Source organism: Gymnoscopelus microlampas (genome assembly GCF_963454915.1).
Source record: "Gymnoscopelus microlampas genome assembly, chromosome: 6".
NCBI classification, from domain to species: domain Eukaryota; kingdom Metazoa; phylum Chordata; class Actinopteri; order Myctophiformes; family Myctophidae; genus Gymnoscopelus; species Gymnoscopelus microlampas.
In genome coordinates this window covers 57,977,893-57,993,437 of record NC_139943.1, presented here as the reverse complement: position 1 = coordinate 57,993,437, position 15,545 = coordinate 57,977,893, and the positions used below count along the sequence as shown (strand labels likewise).

Below are 15,545 nucleotides of genomic sequence, written 5' to 3'. Positions count from 1 at the left end.
ATTATTATTATTATTATTATTATTATTATTATTATTTCACAAACACATTTCACATTACTTCACAAACTATTAGTATAAAAAATGATAATGGTCACAATGTTTAATAGTATTTTTTATTTATTCTTCAAATGTTTTTTATATAGCAAATATAGGTTTATAATATGTATACAGCACGTTGTGCTTCACAGAAAAGGTTTGCAAATAAAGATGAAAAAATAAAACACATTTAAAGATAATAAAATAGGGAGAGAGAGAGAGAGAGAGAGAGAGAGAGAGAGAGAGAGAGAGAGAGAGAGAGAGAGAGAATGTTCCGTTGAAACAGTCGAAAACTACAGCCACTGCAGTGGCCTTTAAAGGAGGTGGATGAAAGGGATTTAAGTTGTTTGTTGACTTTTGTATTAATGGAGGCGCATTGTCTGTTTCCCGACATGGAAAGTTAATCTAGCCATTCGCGGCCGTCCACACAGACGCGCGCGCGCGCGCGCGCACACACACACACACACACACACACACACACACACACACACACACACACACACACACACACACACACACACACACACACACACACACACACACACACACACACACACTGACGTGAACCTGACTATTGAACCTGATCTCTTTCTCTCTCTCTCTCTCTCTCTCTCTCTCTCTCTCTCTCTCTCTCTCTCTCTCTCTCTCCCCCTCTCTCCCTCTGCCCCCCTCTCTCTCTCTCTCTCTCTCTCTCTCTCTCTCTCTCTCTCCCCCTCTGCCCCCCCCCCCCTCTCTCTCTCTCTCTCTCTCTCTCTCTCTCTCTCTCTCTCTCTCTCTCTCTCTCTCTCTCTCTCTCTCTCTCTCTCTCTCTCTCTCTGAATGGACTCCGTGCAGGGCGGGCGGGGATGGTTATGAAAAACCTGAGATAGTGCATATTTTTTACACAACATACTGTAGCTTACATGTAGCCTACTGTACATCATTACATGGCGTACTTAGGGTGTACCCTCTCTCACTGTGTGTGCCAAACAGGTGACGTTTATGAATTAATCAGGCCCCGTCAAATCAAGCATCCATAGCACCAATGACAGCGCATTCATTTCATTGACCAAACATATAATCAACATAACCACACATTGCAACAATCCCATTCATGGCTACAGACATAATTTCCTTAAAGCAGTAAATTGAATGAAAGAATGAATGAATGAATGCATTAATGAATGGATGAGTAATTTATTTCGGTGCTGAATAGTTCAATGGAAAACTTAAACATTAATTAGAATAACAGATGAAAACAGTCTGTAGGGAGAAATAAAAAACACAGTAAGTCAATATTTGTCAATAAAAATTAGAGAGCCAGGCTGTTATATAATTTAAAAAAAAAGTCTCACTATAATTTGCGTCACACGCACATGTCTGCGTCTGCGTGCGCTGACAGACAGATAGACAGACAGACAGACAGACAGACAGACAGAATACGTCTTTCGCAAAGCAGCATATATGAGCTAGGAGCGGCTGAATGTAAATGCATTGTAAGCTATAGTGTGATTTCTGTGTTATCTATTGCGTTGGGGGGAGGGGGTCGCCCGGGGACCCCCCCCCCCCGCTCTCTCTTTCTCCCCCCCCCCCCCCCCCTCTCTCTCTCTCTCTCTCTCTCTCTCTCTCTCTCTCTCCCTCATGCGTAAAAGAAAAGCGTCTCCAAAAACACTTATGTTTTCAATAGGCCATCATTAAACGTTAAAATCGAATCAAACAAATTCCTTATTTCCGGAGGTTATTGAAGTTATATCAATCGATAAAATGTGATGCAACATATGGTTATTGGATTAAAATAATGGAAGCAATCAAATGGAAAGTTAACTTCGGGAATGCAGCCATAATTCACGGGGAACATGAAGGCATGCGTAAAGGGATCCCCAAGGGAACCCCAATGCGTAAAGGGACCCCCAAAGGTCCACAGGGACCCCCACCCGACCCCCTCGGTCGGGTGGAGGTCGGGGGGGAGGGGGTCGGGTAGCAGGGGGGGAAGCACACACATATTAGGAAGGAGGGAAGGCAGATGCAAACAATTACATTGTGGATGGCGATGATGGATTATTTAGGCACGACGGAGTAATATTTCGGCGACGATGGATTCTTTACGTCGCGACGAGTCACACCCGTCGAAGCGACCCGTCGCCGTCGGCCCTATTTCGCCGCGACCGAGTAAGATTTCGGCGACGACGGCTTCTTTCCGTCGCGCCTTGCGTTGCCGTCGCACTTAGCTATAGCCCCGACCATAACTTCAAAAGCCACGACGAGATCAAATGTCCCGACGTGTCGCAATAAACGCGACGGTGTCTCGACGAGCGCCCGTACTCCGCGGAGCCATACCGTGCGTCATGGCGCACGGGTGAAACGTCGCCAAAAACAGCCACCCAGCAGGCACCAGTCGAGGCGACCCGTCGCGGTCGCAAATGGAGCTCGCTGTCTCTCCACATATCTATGGTTAGTCATACACAACAGGAAGGAGTGGGAAAAAGTACTGACATTTTTATTAAAGTAAAAGTAAAATTATAAATTCAGTAATATAGAAATACTCTGTTACAAATAAGTCCGCAATTAAACATTAAAAATACAAGTAAAAATACCAAAATATTGGCATCAAAATGTATTTCAAGTACCAAAAGTAAAAGTACTAATTATGCAGAATGTCCTATATCACACGTTTTCACATGTATAAAATGTATAAAAATCTTTTGAAAATAGCAGATCTACAAGCTCACAACGTGTTGTGAGCTTGTAGATCGGCTATTTTCAAATAGCCAAAGTATATAGGGCTTAAGTGGTTAATGTATGTTTTACAAAGTAACTAGTAACTTAAGTTTTCAAGTAATTGTAGTGGTGTAAAAGTACAATATTTGCTTCTGAGATGTTGCGGAGTAGAAGTAACAGTATTGGAAATACTCCAGTAAAGTAAAAGTACCTCAAAAGTGTACTTAAGTACAGTAAGTACTTGAATAAATGTACTTAGTTACTTTACACCACTGACAACAGGGCATGATTGATACAGAGAGAACATAACGCAAATACCAAGCAAACTAGACAATGCAAATAGCTATATGTTTTGTTAACTAAGGTACATACCTTGTTTGTTTGTTTCAGAAACTCGAGACGAGTTGGTGATGGAAGTGGAGAGTGGGAGCAAAAGGATCCGTCCAAAAAGTCAAAAGACCCTGCATGAGGCAGAATCCTCACCGGGTCCAGAAGAGAGAGAGCTTTTAAGAGAGACTTTGAAAGCTGTAAGGGACCAGTCGAAATTTACAGAAAGGGGGTCCCTGGAGGAAAATAGGGGAGGGTCATGCCTTTCTAATTGTAGTACAAGGGAGGGTCAGCTAATTTTACTTTGAATCCAAGGTAGGGTCATGCAATTTTGAATTGATAAAATAGTCAATTTTTTATATACCTTTTTAGTACACCAGAACAGTGGTCAATGGCCCCTCTATTTCAAATGATACAAAGGATTCAAATCTAGTAACACCTTGGTCTATTTAGAATCAACTAGACCATACCCGGTCGACGCATCCGTGGGGGGATATGCGCACATGATCTGGCAACCCGGGAGTAAGTTCGTCCCATAGCTGGGCAGCCCCGTAACCATGGCGACATTCTTCAACAGGTGTTAGGCATATTAGGGAGATGCATTATCCCAATTTCCAACACAGAGATATCCTCTTTTAAGTGTGTTTTTGTTACTCATAGAATTACATACACCGGGTAGGTTACAATGACCAATTTATAACTGGATATTCATAATACAAGGTCTACTAAACTGGAAGACTCATAAAGTACTAAGCTTGTTTAAAATGATATCCACATGCACACAAATCATGATGACATATAAGAGACAGACAGATATATTATACACACTACTATACAGAACGTCATACAATCAGCTTACAGGTTACTGGTATGAAGAGTGAAAACTATGTACAAGAGAAGAAAAAATCAGGGAGGTGGGGGGGGGGGGTAAGACTTAGACAGGGGCCATTTTTGAATTGCAAAAGTAGGCTACAATTAAGCACATGCGATTGATATGGGCACATTTCCTACTAATGATGACTCAACCAGGTAAACCGTTACAGTTTCCCGTGAAAATCTAGCTCCCATTTCTGTGGAAGTTCTTGACATCCGACTTCCAAGTAACTGACAACATTGATGTGTCTTAACGCATCAATGCAACCTGAGACAGGCTTTATTTGAGCCTGTAACTAAATACAGGATCAAATAAAAGCCTGTATTTACCTTGATGTACTAAAACCTCCCTTAAAGTCATCCTTGAGTTGAAGTTCCTTTCTGTTGTCATGCACATTAACAGTATCCACCATCGATAAAATAAAATATAATACAAATCTTCACTTTCCTACATTACTAAATGCATGGTCAGGGACCACATGCAATACATCCACGGACCACCAGTTGAAAACCCATGATGTAGGCAACAGTGTAGTCACTGTAGTTTATAATTATGGGTTTCCCACATGTAAGTTTAGAATACTGTCCATTCTGCTACCACTACAGACACTACACTGTGCATTTAGCAAGACTGATTACAGTAATGTTCTAATCAATGTGGAAAGCAAAACATCGGACATATTATCAGTTTTAAATGTCATGTTGTTGTATTTGATAGGGAGGGTTAGGGGTGTCAAGATAACACTAATTTCACGACACATACATGATGTTGGGCATATGATATCGATATGATACATTATTAATGTTCTTTTCTCATGTATCATCAACATTGGCCATCATCTTTAGTTTAAAATAACAATTACAAAGTGCTTTGTACACACAAATAAATACATATATGCAAGCTTAAGGGAGAAGTGAAGTTCTCACTAACTATAAACCCATTGTTTCAGAGGACAGATAGGCACTAATATAACAAATATAATATAATATAACACTGCATAACTATAAATTCTACAAACCTCATATTTTTGTCATCTGGACTTTACGAACCAAGTGCAGACTAGTTATTTACAACAGCTAAAAAAAAATCTATAATACCAGATACAGTATACATCTTAGATTAGATGTACTGTAGGCCTATTTGAGAGTGCAGAGGCTGCTTTGACGCATGTCACATTAACGAGCGTTAACGAGCATCAGCTGACACACAATTAACACCTCCAATCTGCAGTGCTTTAAACTGAAAGTGACATGGAGTCTGTTTCATTCTCTCCAAAATATCTTGAATATGATGGAAGACATGATTCATAATTACTGTGATTATGATAAGCTTTACATTTCGTATCATATACCATAGAACTCCTATAACTTTCACCGGCAAAAAAAATAAAGAAAAGAAAAATAATTAAAAAAATATTACGATACAGTATGACATATTGACAATACCTATCGTCACATTTTAATACCACGATAGGCTATATCGTTGGACAATATATCGTATATAACTCCAATAGGCGGGGAGGGTTAGTCTTTTTTTTTTAATCACTTGGGGAGGGTCATTGATTTTTTTTTTTAGTCAAAGGGAGGGTCATGGCATTTTAGATCAGGGCACATACATTTTCTCCAGGGGTACCCTTCTTTAAAAATCTACCTGTCCCTAAGTTAAAACGGATGTCTAATGTTATGCCAGAATTATAGCCTGTCTAAAACGCCAGCTATATGTTCTGTCGTCATACGGACATTATATTGATTGTTGTTTGGTTGCATGTAAGTTTGTTAGAAGACATAGTATTCACATATTCATATGTGAATACGCCAGAAGGACGTCCTGGTTTTTGGTAGGGAGGTTGTCAGGGAGACAGACAGTAGAAAGATAGGATTGAATAGAACGGTAGTTCTCAAAGTGGGGTCCTGGGACCCTCAGGGTTCTTTGAGGGGTTCCTAATGGATCCTTACTGACGTGTACATTTGGTTCTATTTACACTCTCAGTGTTATGGGGTTCTTGAAATTAAAATGTTTGAGAACCACTGTAATAGACAGAGAGAGAAACACGAGTTGAGAGCATAAGGAGGAAGGAGAGTGAAAGAGGAGAGAGAAAAGATAGTGAAAGGAGAGAGGAGGGGAAAAGAGTGAAAGAGGAGAGAGAGGGGGAGAGAAGAGTGTGAGGGGGTAGAAGATGAGAAATAAGAGGTAGAGAATAGAGCGAGGGGGGTAGGGGGATCGTATACCTGCCACAGATAAAGCATAATAATATTATGCTTTCCGTTATGTTATAATTGTTATAATCTTATTTCTTTGTGCTTCAGTACATCTGTCGGGTGTTGTGGGATACTCAAGTTGAAAAAAAGAAGTAGAGTTCATTATTGTGCATAATTCAGTATGATGCAGAAAGATACACTACAATTTTGTGTGTGTGTGTGTGTGTGTGTGTGTGTGTGTGTGTGTGTGTGTGTGTGTGTGTGTGTGTGTGTGTGTGTGTGTGTGTGTGTGTGTGTGTGTGTGTGTGTGTGTGTGTGTGTGTGTGTGTGTTATTACACATTTCTGACTTTAGAAGAGCCAGAAGTCATCGGCTGCAGTGGCCAAGAAGAGCGGCTTGGCAGCCTTGATAAAAGAAAAGACAGCAGCCAAAAAGACCCACCCACTGTGTGGGATGTCCCCCCACCCCCGCCCCCCCACAAAGAGAAAACTGTTTAGAGGTAAAGTGATGTTGTTAAATAGATCTAGTTTCTGATAGAAATCATTGCTATAGATTGCTTGTTACTCTTTAGTAAACCGAAAATGCATGTCGAGTTCGGAATACAAATTTTATCCAATCACAGCTCATACAGGATACAGGATAAAGAAGTGAAATTGGAAGTGATGCCACAAAATTAGAACAGGAACACAAACATTTAAGCTAATAATAGGTACTCTCTCCTGAAATTGGCAACCCACTTGAAACTGTATTTTCTACTTATTAAAGAAATGGAGAGCTGCTTTGAAGCTGCACTATGTAACTTTCCTCTTCTACCCCGGATTGAACCTGGGTCACAAGTTGCAGATCTACAAGCTCGATCGAGCTTGTAATTCTGCTACTTTATTTGCTATTTTTGAATACAGTTTTGGACATCTGAGGTTTCCACCCGACAGAGACAATAGATATAGCAACATCATTCTGTTTTTATAATCGGCCTCAGGTCTAAATGGGTTAAAAAGTTATGTACTGTAGTGCCACTTTAACCAAAAACGTCTTGTTTTATCCAAAATCTATCACTTGCACTATCTTTAGACTCTGACTCGTCTGAGTATGAGGGAGATGATGGTGGTATTGTCCCCCAAGCCATCCATGAGGAGATGGCAAAGAAATACAGGAGTGCCCAGAAGAAGGCCAAACAGTTGGAGGGGGACCTAGAGCATCTCAGAACTAAGTAAGGAATGACTAATTTTAACAAAACAGTTGCATGCCAGAAGGACGTCTATAGTCCTAAAGTCTGCTATTTTCGTTTTCATGTTTGTTAATTATTCTCATGTTCTTTTTACTTAGATTTGTTTTCTTGACCACAAATGGTAAAAAAAAAAGTTATATACAAAGCTTGTTATATAGAATGGACAGATACTAGGTTCATTATTAAACTGGTATCCTAATAATGCATACATCAATTCAGTTTTAATTTTTTTGTTTTTCGTTTCTATTCATGCTTTAAGATGCAACGGATTAGAGGAGGAAGTCAGCGTCTACAAGGCCCTCAACATTGCTCTTCAGCAAAGCTTAACATCCCTGCTGCAGAAGGGAACCAGTGACGCCATAGGTGTGTTTAGACAGTGATACTGTTCTAGGGATTTTTTTGACAATGTGCACAATATAAGTACTGTGATAATGGCAAAAGGAGCTTAAATATGATTGTCTATATTTTCAGTTGCACCTTCCTCTGTTCCCACCTCTGTTCCCACCTCTGTTCCCACCTCCGTTTCCACCGAGTCGCACCAACATGATTCGGCATCGGCTGTTGGGATGTTTGACACCGACGGTGACAAGGTATTGAAGAAACATACTCTGTAGGACAGTGGTTCTTAAAAGTGGAGTCCCCAGTAGTGTCCCCAACTAAATTAGGAGCAGTTAAGCACAAAAACTCTATATAAAAATAGCCAACGTGTCATGATGCATCGTGAGCTTGTAGATCAGCTATGTTTTGCTATTTGGAACTACATTTGAACAGTTTTGCCTATGGCATGCACAAAATAGGGATGCAAGGTGGAAAGGGTTTCATTTCACTACATTTTTACCAGCTAGAATGTAATCAAAATGTGATAATGTACTGTATAAGCATTACTTTAACTCTCCCCACCTACAGTATAGACAGTTGTAGAATTCTGTACTAAATCTAATCCAACTATTAACATCTTCTCTATTGGCGGTCCATGGCACCAACTCTTTTCCAAATGGGGGTCCTTGACATGATATATATATTTTTTTTTTTTTTTTTTTTTTTTTTTTTACAGTAAACTCTGTTTGAAGTGTGCATGCTTTTGTCCAAAATGAAAGCCTGAGACATTTCTTGTAAGGTTTTTTATTTATTTCTAAAAGATGTCTTGTTTTCTTCTTTTCAGGTACACATTGGCTCCGGTGTGTGGCTAAGAAAAGATACCTGGGACATGGTGGCACGAAACAGCAAGGACTCCTTGTTCGTCAAGGAGCTTGCTGTTTCTATTTGGGGGACAACAACCCTGAAAACCAGGAGCCTTACAGGCAAAGAATGCCCCACCAGCAAGGCGGAGGCCAAACCCCCCCTGACCCCAGGAAAAGTTAATGCAGTCAGAGGTATGTTTACTGAGGGGTGGGGGGGGGGTTCATTATTCCAAGGTGGAAAAGAGACTGTATAGTTCTCTTCTGGAAAGGAGAACTACAGTCATGTACAGAAGCCTATCATTAGTTTATTACGCAAGTGTTATAAGTGTATTATGTAAGTCTTATTAAGCTTATTAATTAAAAAAAAACCTCTATTGTGATAAAATAATAGATTTTGGGGATGAAAAATAGCCGATCTACAAGCTTGCAACTCGTTGGATGCGTTGTGAGCTTGTAGATTGGCCTCTACCGGCATTTCTTGAATGACACTATTGAATATATAAAATAGGGCTTAAGTAGTTACATGAATCGATGTAGTAAAACATTAAATGTTATCAAAAAAGTTATAAATAGAACAATCGCTAAGAGAATGATTGGTGTGGTAAAATGTATTAATCTGTGGGGCTATTTGCCCTTGTTTAAGGAGAATTAAAGAGTCCAGGCATTCCTTCTCCTCAGTTGATTTTATTAAGGAGAGAAGAGAATTACTTACATGGTTACACAGGTCAGGACATGGCAGTTTTCAGCAGGAAAAGAGAGAGAACTCAACTCAAGAGTGGATATTTATACCCAGTGTGTATGCACATGCATGCTGTTTTCTATAGGTTTGTGCACGAGGTGTATGTGTTCTGATCCAGATGTCTAAACTGAGTGTGTCCTGTGTGTGTGTATAGGCATGTATGGATGTACTTCAGTGTGCACGTAGGTGTGTGTGTTAGACTATGTGTGTAAATGTGTATGTGCTAGATTAAGTAGTTTGGTGTGTGTGTAAGTCTATTGTGAGAGTAGGTTAGAACAATATATTGGTCAACTAAGGTCAGATGACCCCAGGATACTGGCCATCTGGACCTCCTAAGAGAATGGGCCTTTATCTTATTGTGACCAGGGCACTTAGGCCCTGACACAGGATACCAGACTACGCCACTCTGGGAGTTTCACCCAGAGAATATTCTATAATGCACAATACACATTGAATACTAGCCCACAGGTGGTTATAATAAGGAGGAGCAGAGACGTGCGTTTCCAGTTGAAAAGAGTACATTCGTTTTATTTATAATTAAGAGCAAAATAAGCAACAATCAATACGTCAAACTGGAAGGGGTCAAGTTCATGAACTGTAAGTTATATTTATTATCAATTACAAAGACTAAGTAAAAGGTAATCCACCATTTCAATCAAACAGTATCAAAAGGGATAAAAATGGGGCAATAGCCTAGAGTACCAGTAACCCGGGGGCATAGGTGTCCTTACACACAGCTGGGAGGCAGGGAGTGAGGGAGTGAGGAGAGAGGGGTTTCACCGCCACCAAAAGCGCACAAAACGGCACACGCACTAAAAGACAAGAGAAAACATGTTAAAAACACCACAACACTGAAATCTTAAAAGACTAAATCAGCATGCGGCCAAAACAGTAAATCATGCACTAAAACTAACACAAACTCCAATACAGCCTATCACCAGTGACCACCCACCTGTCGGGACTACAACTATAGCCCCCTAGTACTGGTACGGCCGGAGCCAAAGATACCTCAGTTTATACTGTTATATATATATATCTTTTATCAAGCAGCTGGTTTGCACAAACACAATAAATCAAAGTAAACAAAATCAAATAACCAAATCAAATAACCAAATCAAATAACCAAAAATAAACCTAAATCAAATAACCAAAATAATAAGGACAAAAACAGCAGCGGCAAACGGAGCTTCACCTAACAAAACAAACATGACATAATTAATAACCTGATCAATAACATAAAACAAGCTCCAATGTGCGCAGCGCGACTGCCTTACCTCTATAAACAGTTAGAGCAGCACAGACTGGACAAACAGACAGACAGCACGCCACGCACACCTCTCGCTCACGGAGAGAACAGGTCGGGAAGGGGGGAGCAGTGAGCACCTGCAGAATAGAACAGCATTAAGTTTTGCTAGGCTCACACATCACTATGCAGTTAACACATATAGTTACATTCGGTACCTTAAACGAGACGCTGAACCGCGACGCTCCCGCACACAACCCACGACCAGGCAGACGGACAAACGCCAACTAACTAGCGGCTGCGTAGAGCTGCCTATTAATCAGCCTGGTGATTATGGGGGCGTTGCTTTGCGTTGCGTTGCCAGGGGCAACCAGAGAATCTCAACCCACTACAATCTACCCCCTACTTTCTATCGGTGTCCCAACGATAAACTGCAGACATTTATTTCCAGGGCCTAAACATAGAGTGCATACTGCCAGACCCAGGGACCCGAGAGGTTGCAGCCGTCGTCCCCCTTTGTCCCACCGCCACGGGGAGATGGTGAGGGTTAGCATGCCTTCCCGCTGTTTCACGTTGACTTCTGCGTACGGAACTCAGTCCTGTATTACTGGCGCCTTCCATGGGGTCAGTGATCTCGGTGCTTCCAGAAGGGGTGGCTACAGCAACCGGCCCGGGTACTGGTGTAGGTAGCTGAGGGGAGGTAACAGATGGAACGAGGCCGACTGGGGTCACTGTTTCTCTGGCTGGTTGAGGAGCGATGTACCACTCACCACTCTGGTCTTCACCCTCCTCCCTCGGGAGTGCAGTCTCTGGCTCCATCGGGTCGAACTCACCAGGAGGGGAAGTGGGTTGGGGAGCTGGCCGCAACTGGGTTCGGTGGACATGCTTGACCTTTGCTGGGTTATCCAAGGGGGCGATGGAGTAGACTGCTCCCCCCTCAGAAGGAGCTTTAATGATCCGATATTTCAAGGCACCCCAGGTGTCTTGGATCTTCACTCTTCCTCGCACAGAATGGTCTCGCAGATAGACTACTTCACCTTCTGCCAAACTGCCACCGGACACATGCTCGTCATGCCGCTCCTTCCTACGACGAGCCGCTGTTTGAATCCGTTCCCTGGCACCATCAAAGGCAGTCTGAAGACGTGTTTGGTGTTCCTGCATCCAGTCGTTAACTGTGCCCCCAGTTGGTTCCCGGATTCTGCCGAGGAGGAAATCAACAGGGAGTGAGGGTTCTTGACCAAACATTAACAGGTGTGGTGACTCACCAGTGGTTTGATGGATGGTGGTGTTATAGGAGAAGGTGACATGTGGGAGGTAGTTAGGCCAATCCAGCTTCTTGGAAGGCGGGAGCGTTTGCAACAGTCCATGTAGGGTCCTATTAAACCTCTCACACTGGCCATTCCCCTGGGGGTGGTAAGGGGTGGTGTGGGTCTTCTGGATGCCATATAAACTACAAAGCTGTTGGATCAGCAGACTTTCAAAGTTACGACCCTGGTCCGAATGAATCCGGGCTGGCACCCCATATCTGTAGAACCACTCCCGGACCAGCACCCCTGCTACTGTGGATGCACGCTGATCACGGGTAGATACAGCTTGTGTGAATTTGGAAAATACATCAGTCATTACAAGGACATGTTCTCTTCCATCACGGGAACGTTCCAACAGTGAGAAGTCTATGGCCAGAATCTGGTTTGGTCTGGAGGCCAACAGGTGGCCCATGGGCGTTCTCACAGTCGGGTGTATGGGTTTAGCTAGGGTACATCTATCACACCGTTTGCACCAGTCCTTCACATCTTGGTACATGCCCGGCCAGAAGCATCGTTCCCTCACCAGGTCAGTCGTTCTCTCCACTCCCTGGTGTCCGTGGCCCTGGTGTAATTGGTGGAGGACCTCCTCCCTCAAGGAAACGGGTAACAGCAGCTGGTAGACTTCTTCTCCACCGTCCGGCCGCCAGACGCGCCGGTATAGGAGCCCTTCTTTCTCCACCAACCGATTCCACTGCCGGACCAGTTCTCGTACTGGTTTTGAAAGGGCCTGGTGTTCGCTCCGGTCAGGGACACTGCCGCGGCGCCAGAACTGGAGGAAGGCCTCCAACACCGGGTCTGCACGCTGGAGGGAAATCAGATGGTCAGAGGAGTGAGAGGGGAGGACGGACATCGACATCTGGGTCACCTGTAAGGGTCTTCCGGTGTCTCGGCACCTCAGGGAATCAGGGAGGGCGGTTCCCGGAGCTGGGAGAGTGCTGGGCACTTGGTGCTGTCTGGAGAGAGAATCAGCGTTAGCATTAGAACGGCCTGAGCGGTACCGGATGGTGAAATTGAACACCGCCAGTTCTGAGGCCCACCGCTGTTCTACTGCGCCTAACTTTGCAGTGTTCAGATGACTGAGGGGATTATTGTCCGTCCACACTACACATTTTTGACCTATCAAATACTCCCTGAACTTTTCCGTCATGGCCCATTTTAGGGCGAGAAATTCAAGTTTCATTGAACTGTAGTTAGGCATGTTTCTTTCTGACGGACTCAGAGATCTACTGGCATAAGCTACAGGCCTTACTTTACCCTCCTGCTCTTGGGAGAGCACCGCCCCCAAGCCACTAAGACTGGCATCCACTTCCAGGATAAACGGTAACGAAAAGTTAGCATAGGCCAACACAGGGGCACTAACTAATCTGCACTTAAGTTCCTGGAAGCTTTTCTCGCATTGGTCATCCCAAAGTTCTCCAATTAACCTGCGGGATGGTCTCTTTGTGTGGGGGTCTGTAAGCTCTGCTTTAACACGGTTGAGAGGGGCTGCAATCTTGGCAAAGCCATCCACATATCGGCGATAGTAGCCGCAGAATCCCAGATAAGATGATAATTCCTTGACACTAGAGGGCCTGGGCCACTCCTTCACTGCAGCAATCTTCCCCGGGTCTGTAGCCACCCCCTCGTTCGAAATCACATGTCCCAGATAGTTCACCTCTGTTCGGAAGAAGCAACACTTCTCCAGCTTCACCTTCAACTGTTCACGGCTCAGACGGGACAGCACTGATTCCAGGCGCTCCAGATGTTCATCTACTGAGGACGAGAACACAATGACATCATCTAAGTACAACAGGAGAGTCTGAAAGTGCTGGGCCCCGAAGATGCGCTCCATCAGCCTCTGAAATGTGCCTGGCGCATTACAGAGGCCGAAGGGCATGCGGTTGAATTCAAACAGGCCGAACGGAGTACAAAAGGCTGTTTTTGCCTTGTCTTTCTCGGCAACCGGTACTTGGTTATAGCCGCTCGCCAAATCTAAAGTTGAGAACCACTGTGCACCAGACAGGGCATCCAGGGATTCATCTATCCGCGGCAGCGGGAAGGCATCTCTGCGGGTCTTACTGTTGAGCTGACGGTAGTCTACACACATTCGCAGGCTGCCGTCCTTCTTCTTGACAAGGACTATGGGGGACGCATAAGGGCTGCAACTCTCCCGGATCACCTGGGCCTCTAAAAGCTGGTTAATATGGGCCTTCACAGAATCATAGTCAGAGGGGGGAACTCTCCTGAAACGCTGTCGCACAGGCACTTCGTCTAACAACGGGATTTCATGTTCTATGAGGTTAGTACACCCCAGGTCTCCTTCCCCCGTTGAAAAGACAGGCTGATATCTGGTTAACAAGGACCTGACCTTAGCCTGCTCTGCCTCTGGGACGTTTGTTAAATCAAGGGACTGTATGGTATCTGAGATTTTGCTCACCTGCCCTGCCTGAGAACTCATGGTGGCCACAGTACGCAACCCTTCTGGCACCTGGGGGACCTCGCTGATGCCTGCGGGTAAACTCACTATCTGGGCGTGGATCAACATTCCTAGGGCAAAACGGGGATAAAGTTTAGCATCAGTAATTCCAACATTTACCACTGGGATGTATGCAGTACCACGCTGCACTGTGACCATGGTAGGAGATACTAATAAGCCTGCTGGGAGGGTATCGTGATTAATGAAAGGTTCAAACAAAGCATGAAGAGAGGAGAAGCATTTCTGTGTACAAGTCGTTGCTATTAACTTAACTGTCCCCCCCGGTATGTAAACTGCGCGTCTCCCCCTCACCCTAGCAACACCGCTGTCACGTGCTGCTGGTTGGACTCTGGCTTCATGGCACTGCTGTAGGGCCTGTCTCCATACTTCTGGAGCCTCTTTCACCAGTGGGGTATCGAAAAGGGAGGAAGCATGTTTACCGAACAGTTCAGCATAACATTCATGGACTACATTCATGCCTAGTACACCCGGGACATCTACTTCAGAGGACCCAGGGGGGTCCTTTACAACCAGGATTCCCCTCTTGGAAATGACTGTACCTAGTACACAAACATCAAGTTCTACATATCCCACATAGGGAATGCTAAGTCCATTAGCTGCTGTCAATTGTAACCACTGGCAGCTGTGAGTAGAGTTGCTAAAGTGCTGACGGAAAAAGGATTCTCTAATAGTGGAAACCATGGACCCAGTATCAAGCAGACATTTTACCTCTACCCCTCCCATATCTACAGTGACATGTGGACATGGACTTACAAGCTGAGAAATGGTTTGTTCATTTGAGCCTGTGATGCCCCCTTCTGAATTGTGGCTTTGCAAAACAGAGGGCATTAGTTTTCCGACTGCTGGTTTGTTGAGGCAAACCTTTGCGTCGGACGATACTGGGTGCGTGGTGCCTGGGAAGCGACCCTGTCATTGTCACAATCACGAGCAAAATGGCCTGGCTGCTGGCAGCGTCTACAAATCACAGGGCCATTATTTTGAGGCTGGGACCATCTGGGAGGGTTTTGTAACTGCAGAAGGCGCTCAGAGAGCTGACTAAGCTGTTCCTGTTGTTTTCTTAACATTGCTTTTATCTCAGCCATCTCATTTTGAGGTGGCACAATAGCCTTATCCAACACCCGAGATGTATGGGTGGCACAAATTGAGGGGACCGAAAAACTACGTGGCCTACCTTCTGGCAGTGTACCTTCCCTCTCCCATCTGATCGCCTCACCTCGCACATCCAGGAGCGTAGCTGTTG

General features: G+C 44.1%; 1 long non-coding RNA gene across 1 annotated transcript; it reads right to left on the bottom strand.

Moving 5' to 3' along the window:
- Positions 1-10,432: 10,432 nt before the first annotated feature.
- LOC311047688 lies at positions 10,433-15,508 on the bottom strand. Its single transcript, XR_014601033.1, has 3 exons — positions 14,597-15,508; positions 14,246-14,355; positions 10,433-10,662 (listed from the first exon to the last, which is right to left on the bottom strand). It is a non-coding gene; the product is annotated as an uncharacterized lncRNA (long non-coding RNA).
- Between the last annotated feature and the right edge of the window lie 37 nt (positions 15,509-15,545).